This window comes from Thermobia domestica, chromosome 17 (assembly GCF_964235325.1).
Source record: "Thermobia domestica chromosome 17, izTheDome1.hap1.1, whole genome shotgun sequence".
In the NCBI taxonomy this organism is placed as follows: Eukaryota; Metazoa; Arthropoda; class Insecta; order Zygentoma; family Lepismatidae; genus Thermobia; species Thermobia domestica.
Genome location: NC_137470.1, coordinates 100,603,213 through 100,614,057, shown reverse-complemented (window position 1 = coordinate 100,614,057; position 10,845 = coordinate 100,603,213). Strand labels below are relative to the sequence as shown.

General features: G+C 37.4%; 1 long non-coding RNA gene across 2 annotated transcripts in view; it reads left to right on the top strand.

Annotated features, from left to right (window-relative positions):
• The first annotated feature begins 2,450 nt into the window (after window positions 1–2,450).
• LOC145673920 (uncharacterized) overlaps window positions 2,451–10,845 on the top strand; it is a 43,432-nt gene continuing 35,037 nt past the window's right edge. Inside the window, exon 1 of one of the 2 annotated variants that reach the window (XR_014128848.1) lies at window positions 2,451–2,966. This is a non-coding gene — a long non-coding RNA (uncharacterized LOC145673920). Of the gene's footprint in view, window positions 2,973–10,845 lie in introns of both variants that reach the window. The other variant, XR_014128847.1, reaches the window with a different exon arrangement.

Below are 10,845 nucleotides of genomic sequence, written 5' to 3'. Positions count from 1 at the left end.
ACTAGTTGCTTTAACTAACTGAGCTACTTGTTTTCTTACGTGAATTGAACCTGTTCTACGGTAAAGACGATTTTTCATTACGATTGTGCTAAGAATTCGTCTTTTTCCATAGGTAATTTCCACTATTTGCTCTATCTATACGTTAATACTTAGCATAGAGTCATATATTTGGAGTTTGCTGATAATGCATGTAATAAGACACATTAGAAAAGTTTCGTTAAAAGTTTCGTTTGTAGATCTAATCCACGTCTCTCTCAATGACATAGATGTCGCTGCTTCGTGTTGAACTGCAGAATTCCCTCGCGTTCTTGAAAATTTCCCACTTTAGCAGAGTTGGTAATTCTCAAGATTTCTGTCGATTTAATGTTTTTTGCTTCTCATTTATTTATTTTAAGCTAATATCTAACACAAATATTAAAAACGGGTTTGTTATTAACCTGTCCTACTGGGGAAACCTTCCGAAATTTCGAACATATAAAGAAAATGGAGATATTTTCAAAAAACTTCAGAATAAAGAGACGCGTCATTTATTTTGCTCATGGTAGTACAAGTGGTAATAGAACACAGAGGAAAGCCAGATCATGTTGTATTCACACTCCAGTATAAAGTGTGAATACAGCCTGATCTGCGTTTCTTCTGTGTTCTATTACCACTTCTACATGAAATACCATAAATTTTCTACGTACTGCAACAGTAAGAAGTATCCATGTGCACAAGACATGCGATATGCGTTAAATCCCCCCTAAACACATACTCATAGATAAAATACAAGGACACTACACATGCAGATATAAAGTACAAGGGCAAATGTGATGAATGAAAGTAAAAGGACAGTAAGGACCAGAAAGCATTCATTTCAACTCACCATCAAATAGTAAGAGAATATAGCCCTATTCGAGCTACTTCCAAGAGAAAGTTGTGAAATCTCGTTTCTAGGGGATACTTTTTCTTGAAAAGAAAGGAGGCCAGATGTCCGACGAAATGGTGTCTTTTGCTCCCATACCTCGGAATGCTGTCCTTCGCGTCTTGCCACAACCCCTCGATATTTTGCGTAAGAGTGCAAGTAACGGGATCTACGAAATTCAGGCTATGATTCACAGTGAAGTGCTGAAATCCCACCTGAATAAACCTATCATATGACTTCCTATCATATGGCTGCCACCTACCGGAAGAACATCTACCGCTACGTACATCAATATACGTGTGCGCCAGTGGTGCCATCCGTAGCGGAATTCAGCTACGCGTAGCGACCTTTCGTTTCTCTATCAACAAAGCGGAGACGGACGAAAAATACAGATAATGTAGCGACTTTTGAAACCCTATCATAAAACTTCCAATTTTTCCCCATAGCTTGAAAGAAACGAACAAATTAATTTAGAAAACATTTAATTCTTTCTAAACGCTCAATATATTTTTTTTTTAGAAATAAAATACACAAATTTCAATGAATGGAATTGTCCTGTTTTTGAAAACGCTATATGTAGGAGCAGGCCCGTATCCAGGGGGGTCTAGGGAAGCCGGGCACCCTAAATTTTTCTGGTCCTCTCTAAAATTTTCACAGTACGCTTGCAAATGAACTATAATATGGTGATGAACTATAATATATATATATATATATATATATATATATATATATATATATATATATATATATATATATATATATATATTGATCGGGCTCCCCTAACTTTCACCGGCCCCCCTTCTATTTTTCGGGCTGGCTACGGGCCTGTGTAGGAGGCGAGGAGAATTGCACAAGTGTTCATGCCTATTCCTGATTCTGTTGACTTCATTTAACATAGGAATTGCATTTGAATCATAAAGGTGCATCTTTTGTTGTTGTAACTGACAGACAGCATCTACAAAAAGCTATATAATCGGCAACGTAAGCAAAAGTTTTTTAGAGTTTGTTAATTTTATTTCATAGGTTATTTAAGTAAAGTGTTATAATTTTAAAGTAATGGAATGCACTATGCAAATAGGTACGTACGCTTATCGTAGACCTATTCACTAACAATCAAAACATATGTATCCCCTTCCTTTCATATCTTCTATTTACAAAAATAGTGTTTAAAATTACAACTGATGTTACATGATGGTAATATGCTAATAAAGAATATCATAATAAAAGAATGATAAGCATTGATGGTGACTTTTACTTTCATAATAATATTAATTCGAATAAGACTGAAATTCTTTTTTCCATTCATAAAATTTAGTGAAGCACTAAATCAGGGCTTTACATTTAAAATTTAGGGCTATTGTTAATTTGTGAAATATCTTGGAGTTTTGTTAACAGAATTTGTTGTCATTGAAGTTTAATTTTATATAATGTAGCGGAAAATAGAGGAATTTCAGTAAGAGTAGCGGAACGTGGTGGAATTTTGACAGCACTGTACCGACTTTTTGAGCTGGCGACCTGGCAACACTGATATGCGCAGCCCCATCACTAGCAATGGCACCTGTACGAACATACCTGTTGTTAGATTTTGGAAGATGTAATAGGACCAGCGAGGAATTATCCTCAATTTATACGAACAGTCTTCTGGAGAAGTAACCTCAGATACCATGACAGAATGGTGCTAGCAACCTTCGGTTACGTCAACGGGGTACAATCTGAACTGCTGATAGACGTACTGCGGGAACTGGGACCGTTAAGGATAAACCCAGGGGCTGAAAGAAAGATAAAGAGCCCTCTATGACAACTGGGACGACGGAACCGAAGGCCAAATAGAAGAGCAAGATACTTCTGTTTGAGACACTTAAAAAATGCCCAACGGTATTTCTTGACTGAGACATTAATTTGGCAAGAAGAAGGAGAAGACGGTACCAAAGCATCCGGCTTAAACATTTCGTTTAGCACAAGAGGCAAAACAACTTTATTAGGAAAAGAAACTTTTCGTGTAGTTGAGCGAAACTGGAAGCAAAGCAAACACTTACCTCTGCACAGGACTGCTGCAACTTTGGTGAGTGTAAGTGTTACACTTTTTTTCTCTCTCTTCCATTTTCTTTTCATTTTTTTAATACGAGGAAAGCAAGAATTTGACGTTACTATATAAGAAAGCGTGCAGTTTTACTATACGAATCCATAATAAAAGTAGTAATAGTACGGTAGTAGTAGAAGTGGGTTAGAAGACCAACAGGGGTTGGTTGGGTTCTGTGATGTAAAATGGGCACGTTAAAGACCCAAATTTTTCTGTAAGTTTTACAATCTATAGATCCGTATAGTAAACCTCCACCAGAGAGAAAGAAGAAAACAAAGAGTAAATTTTACAGTACACACTTCATATGCGCTTTGATAACTAGGACCAGGCCCGTAGGGGGTAAGCGATCCAACCATGTGACAGTTCATCACCATATAGTTCATTTGCAAGCCTATCGTAAAAATTTTTTGGGCTAGGAAAATTTAGGATTCACTCGAGCAGACTATTCTCCCAAATGAAAAATTTATAGGTAAAATACAATGTAGAACATTTTTCATGAAGGAATGAGAGTGTGAATATAATTACTGTCGGTATATAGCATTTTGCAATAAATTTTGATTAGTAGTGAAAGTATTTTATGCGTAAGTGTACTCTTCCACTATCGTTTAGGAGTATACCGACCGTCGCTCACTCGTCTGCTCCCTACGGGCGCACCCCCTCGCTTCCACTCGGACCTTACTGCTCTGCCTGCCTTGACTCGATTAGGTGTCATTTCTCCTTTTTAGTGGCTACCTAATACATGTTGGTTCGTTTTTTAAACTATAATTCCTATGCCATACGTCCATACTATATTAATAGTGAGTACTACTGAAGGCAATCTGCAAGTAGTAATGTAGCTCCTCGTTTAGTATTTGCTGTACTAAAAGATATGCAAGGCTTTAACCTAACCTGGGAATGTAACAAATGTGTCAAAATTTGGTAGAACCGCCTGCTCGAGAAATGCCAAAATTTAGGGGGGTGCCCCCCTCCGTGGATAGAGGACTCAGTATGACCGCTTTAAAAGAGACTTAGAAGAATAGGGTAGGGTAGAGTCAAGTTAGTTTGCGCCACTTTTCTTTAAAATCTAAAATGTTTATCCGTAAGGATATCAACTGGAGCGGACACTGTAGAGTAAATACTGAACAGCAAGTTGTTTTATTAAATTTCATCAAGTAATCGAGAGAGTCCGCTTCATGTCCAACCTTAATCTGCTGTTACCGGTGACAAATATAGTACGTTGCATTCTACAACAAGCAACTGTGCATGATTTCGTGATTGCAACAGCCTGCCTAGGCCATAAAGTAGACTAAGTCACAAGGTAAGAAGTATAGTTAATTTAAGGTCGAAGTTCTAATCAAGGGAGATAATTTCGCGGGATGTCAGGCTTGGTTTAGGTTTACAATATAGAATTATACATAAATTCGTGCAGGTTACGTTTTGGCACACCACTTGATTTAGTTGTCGAAGAAGTATAATTCTATCACTAGTTTCCTCCTTATTGTTCTCCAAAGGTTTTGCACTGAGCGACGTGACATTGCTCCATTTAGCAAAGGCAAACTTCAATGGGGCCAGAAGAAGTAATAGTTAAAAAATTCCAATTTGTTTACGATTTACGTATAAAAGAGGCGTTCGGATTTATGGTATAAGACTACATTGCAAAATACAAACCTGTGTTAGGTTTCACTGAAGTCCACGAATGATGTCTGAGTGAGTCAGGATAGAATGAGACTGGTGATACCGCGCGATAGCGGAGATGGTTCCGACGGGAGGAGACGTGTCAGCGACGGTGAGTGTATGCGTAAGCGAGGGTAGTGGTAATAAGTGGGCTTTAGCAATGGTACGGTTATCAATAGCACTTGCCATTGTTTCACACTAGTAGCGCTTCACTTATAAATTACAACTTTTTGTACACTGGGAAATGATAATATCTGGTACAGTCATGTTTCATATACACACGCTTATTTTATCCGTCGTGAAGCACTTTTAATGCTTTAGCACTATCAACTCTGAACATGTAAATCTAATATACAGCTGTATTACCTTGCATTTAATTCTGGCGCTTGCAGCTTTTTCCTTATAAATATGTCTTTTCGTGCAGAGTATTGAATTTTATCTGTGAATTTTCAAAAATGGGTTTTGTTAAAACTTGACCAGCACGCATAAATTATGTGTTTACTTTTTCTGTATGAACACTACTTATAACTACCTTTAAGAGGTTTTTATATAGTGAATTGCATTGGTGGGAAATGCGGATTTACTTTAGAAAGGCTTAAACGTTATGTGTATAAATATAGAAGTAATTGATTTAAATTATAATTCGCCTGCAAAATAAGTTTTTACCTTACTAGATAACATCAGCCGTGGAATCCTAACTTGAACGCCGTTGGAGATCGTACAGCTAGTCACAACGTGTGCCAATCGTAGAAACAGAAATAGCTTTAAAATGTACAATTCTTGCTACGCAGTTGTAATTAAAAGGCAGCTTGTAGTGACCATGTAGCAGAGGTTGACTCGTGTTTATCGCGTATGTCCATTATGTGCTACAGTTGCTAACGTCCTCACTCTCTAAGGTTATGTGGAAATTAATGAGAGATGCGTTGCACCTGAATCGAATGTGGTGAAGTTAAGGAAAAATTCGGGCGCTGTCCCATTTTATGGGGCCATGAATTTATAAAAATCCACGAAATAAATGTTACATGATTTCATAATGATTGTGCATGTAATCCAAATGTATCTGAAATCTTGCTTCTTACTTGTATAAGAAAATATAAGAAATTGAAAGTATTATTTACCAGATAGTATGCTACTCCCTAAGGAACACATGATGAAGTGAAATATTGTGTGAAAGGGTTCTATAAATTGATTATAGAAGTGTTGCAAAGGTGTGTGACACAAGGTATGTATTTTATGCGTATAAGATGTTTTTTTTTTCCACTGTCATTTATGCGTGTATCTACCGTCGCTGGCGCGCCAGGTGCCTGCCTACCCACCGCATCCTCCCTTCCCCCCCACTGCTGTTCTGTTACCACTCGGCTAAATGGCATGCGTACTTTTTAGTTCCCACCTAGCACAGATTGCTTTGTGTTAATTCGGTTTTGTGCATTTTTTTTTTTTTCATTCATGCGCACATTAATTATACTGTGGCCCCTTCTGAATGTGATTTGCAACCATTAAATGCAAGTCCACGCTTTGTAAGTTAAGAGTTCATGTCCTGCTGAAAAAAGTTGGTATGATTAGAGTTCCTTTGTGCTTAACTGACTTCTGACTCGTTTTAATTGTGATTCGAATCACTGTATGGAATCGAACTGTGTTGTTCTTTTGTGTGATGTGATATGGTGTGTTGAAGTTTTGGTGCTTTTGATTTTTTTGCCACTAGATGTCTCCCTAGTACAACGTCAATGTAACAAGCGGGCAATTCGTAATTTCACTCTGTGTTAGTGTGGAATGCCCGCTTCGTGATGATCTAGTTGGAGTTTGTTGTTTCCTCCGTTTTTATTTTTATGGCGACTTAGCAGTTAGTACTATAAGTTCAAAAGCCGTTCGATGAGTTTAATGCGGAGCGTGTTAGCTCGTCTTTCTTAAATGATTGCGTTTTGAATTCGTACGTGAATTGTCTTCGCTTTGTGTGGTTTAATTGAGTTTGACCAAAAATGTGATGGTTGTGATCGTAGGATGTACCTATGTCCGATATATGGTGTGAGTGGCCGATTAATAGTGTCTCAGGTATGTTTAATCGTAATTGTTGTCATTTCAGAAAATATATTTCTTTGTGTAATGGAACTTGTATCTGTCATGGAAATCTAGCTATTTAGTCTGAGGCAAGTTAAACTAAACAAGGGGCGATCAGTGGAACAAATTCGGAACAAGCTGATTTTTGGTACACACATTCAGAATAGCATTAGAAACAATACAGGAGAGTTCAATTGATGTCAATGGTGGGAAACCTGTTAAATCACCGCAATCTTGAGAAATCTAACTACTTTTGGCCATTTTTTCCCTTCGCAATTTTGTTTTCTGTGGTAAAACTATGCAACATACGCAAAAATGTTATTAGACCTTTCTTGTTGAGCATTAAGTATCCAATAAATTGAAGAATATTGCAGTTCTCTAAAGCAGGGTTTTCCAACAGGTGGTCTACGGACCTGTAGAGATCTGTGGGCATTCACTACAGGACACGTAATTTATAGTTGGGAAAATAGTTTTATCTTAAACTAGCCTTCAGCAAACGTTATAATATCAGTTTTAAAGTTTCTAACCATACTTTGTCTTAATATATTGAATTGGTGACATGAGAGACATTGAAATGTTTGAAAAATGGCTGCAAGATCACGCGCCTTTTGTTCCACGAAATCACAACATATCCTTAGCAACAAGAGTTGTTGGTAACGACATCATTAACTACCATAACATTAAAAAATTTGAAACATATCTTGCTAAAGAAAGTTTTGCCAAGAATTTCCATAATATCATCTGCAAGTGTAACTCAAGAGTTCTGACATTTTCTACTGTAAATGATACCAACATCAACTGTACTGTACCAACGAGTAAGAAGAACAGTAAAGGACAAAAATGAATTGTTATCCTTCTTTCTGTACGAGTTGGTACCAGTACCATTATTATTGTTTGACGAGGGTGCAATGAGAAAGACCCGCAAATCTTCTCTTTTCAAACCAACTGAGGCTTTACGTCTGGAAAACTGTCAATATGTAATTGATGATCATCTGCTACGCAAACTGGTTTGGGCTACCCAAACCACATGTGAAAATATATACAAAACATACAGCAGTTATGTGGTCAAGCAGTTTTTCTACAGCTCAGTACTAGTGTTTGATGGTTATGAATCCAGCTCAGCACTAACAAATAATGTCGAAAAACAGAGGCGATCCTTGAAAATAACTTGCCCTGATAGTTTTTTAAGAAAATATGAACTCAACAATTAAACAAAGTAATTTCTTGTCAAATCTGGCGAATAAGTCTCGTTTTATTCAGCAACTCACAAAAGAACTCCAAGGCAAGGGCATTACTGTCATTCAAGCAAATGATGATGCAGACAGACTCATCGTGCAAAAGGCTATCAAACTGGATAACTGCGTCAATAATAATCCTGTAGTTGTAGTAGATGATGTTGACCTACTGATTCTGCTGACATCATCCGAAGAGACACCTACCTTTTGAAGGCAGGATGAGGTAAAGTTTCTGATAAAATATTTTCTTCTATTGATGCGCAACACTGCTTTAGAAATATCAAAAATCGATTTCTGTTTTTATATGCAGTACATGTCTGTGATACCACATCATTTTTGTTCTTGCAAGGAAAGAAGAAAAATTTTCCAAATTCTGAGAACTAATCCTGAACTTCAGAATGCAATTTCAGTTTTGAATGATCCATCGGCACAAGTATCTGCATTACTGACTGAGGGGGGAAAAAATTTCCTCTTAGAGTCTACGGAGCTACAGAGACACAGGCTTCTTTAAATTCCTGGCGCGGTGGCTCAGTGGTAGAGCGTTCACCTCTGGTGCTTGGGGTCCCGGGTTCGATCCCAGCCCCCGCCAAGTGAACTTTGTGGTGGACAAACACCGTGCTCGTGGGTTTTCTCGGGGTTCTCCCGTTTCCTCCCACTTTCTTCATTCCACCATTTCACTCATCTCTCATTATCACCGTCTCCTTTAGCCTAACCGGCATAACCGTGGGACGTAAAACTCAAAAATTTCATTTCATTTCTTTAAATTCCTTTAGATACACTAAACTCTGTCAATTAGTTTCAAAAGCCAAAATTGAAGTTAGCTTGGCTTGTCTTCCCCGACAACAGAGAGGCTGACCAACATCACCTATTCAGTGTTTCATCAAGTGCAAGTATAAAAAGCAAGGTTTTACCAGCAGAAAAATGGTGTTGGCAGAAAGAAGATGGAATTTCTTTGATTCCAGACATCACGCTTAAACCACACACTCCCGGGAACGTCTTGAAACTAATAGCATGTAAATGTCAAAAGGGTTGCTATTTAAGTTGCGGATGCATGAATGTAGGTCTTCGATGTTCTATTGTATGCTCTCACCGTAGAGGATTGGGATGCCACAATTCGCCACCTACTCTGTCAACTGAAAAAGAAATCATGGGTGATAAGGTTGAACACCTCTGGTGATGAAGATAAAAGCATAAGATAACCTGAACATGTAAAGCTGTGTACTTCTGGCAACAGCGTTTCGAGGCACAGACAGAATGGCTGACGAAAAATTGACAAGAGAGGATATTGCGAACAGCCTGGACATTCAGATAGATATAATGGTATATGAATAAGGAATATTACATGAAGTTATCCTTCCTGAGTTCTATCCTGACAATTCATTAAGAATAGTGAGCAAGTTATTTTTGGTTTATTTTAAACTTATGTCACAACTTTGAAGATTGAGTGAATATATAACGTAATACTCTCTTAGTAAAGATGTTTTGAAGATTTTATACAAATATAAAATGCAAAAATCAAAATAAAGAAAAAAAAGCAACAAAGAAAGGAAAATGGTCTCGGAAAAGTAAAATAGAAACGGGCTGTTTTAGTGTAATGGTTTCCAACATCTTTTGGAGGACTTTGTTTATCATAATTATGAATTATACCCCAAGAAACCTAAATCCTAAAAATTGTGAATGAAATTCCAATTCTAAAAAAAAGAAAAAAAAAACAGACTATGAATGTGTTCTGTCGTCAGTTAAATATATTAGGACAAAGTACGGTTAGATATTTTAAAAATGATACTACAATGTTTGCTGAAGGCTAAGATAAAACTCTTCCCAACTCTTTCTCCACTAAATTGCATTTCCTGTAGTGAATGTCCACCGATCTCTACGGCTCCGCGGACCACCTGTTGGAAACCACTGGTTTAGAGAACTGCAGTTTTCTTCAATTTATTGGAAATGTAATGCTCTACAAGAAAGGTCCAATAACATTTTTGAATATCTTGCTTAGTTTTAGCACAGAAGACAAAATTGTGAATCAAAAATGGCCGAAAACAGGTTTTTCAAGATGGCGGCGGTTCCCAAGTTTTCCACCATTGATATCAATTGAACTCCCAAGTATTGTTTCTAATGCTATTCTGAATGTGTGTACCAAAAATCAGCTTGTTCCGAATTTGTTCCACTGGTAAAGCTAATTTGCCTAGGCTAATTGGGCAAGTGCTTCATTTGTGATATTTTTTGTTGCTGGTGTTACAAATTATCAATTTCTTATTCACGAATGTTCTCCTGATGTGGGTTCGTTAAGTAGAAAAACTGTGTCCGATTGACTTACCCTTTGCCGGAAGGTGTGTGTGAAGACTGTTCTGCGGTCGTCAAGTGGTTTAATAGGTGGACCTGGTTGTCATGTGGAGGTAGACGAATCTTTGTTCGGTCGACGGAAATACAACCGTGAAAGGGTGAGACGTCAGCAAAGGTGGATTGTTGGTGGTGGGGTTTAATGAAAGTAGTGAGATGTTTTTAAGCGAATGTGAATGTAATTCTCGATCTGCCGAAAGTTTATTTGGAATTATTTCTCGTCATGCCCATCCACGATTCGTCGTATTCACTGATTCTTGGAAGGATTATTCTTCCTTGGATAAAGAAAAATGGTAGTATTTAACAGTAAATCGTTGGTTGAATTTCGTAGATCCGAGTACTAAAGCCAATACACAAATACTTGAAAATTTGCGAGAGTGCTCCGATGAATCGAATCGTTCTTGAGAACTGATCACCTAATCAAGTATAAATGTTCCAAACTATCCATAAGTTTCAACTACGATATGTTATTCCCTACTTAAGAAAGAAAACAAAAGTTAAGCAAGTTTAGAAGCTGGTTTTCACATTACTTAAAGTTTGTTAGTTTTTTTTTTTTTTTTCTAATGCACATTTTGGGG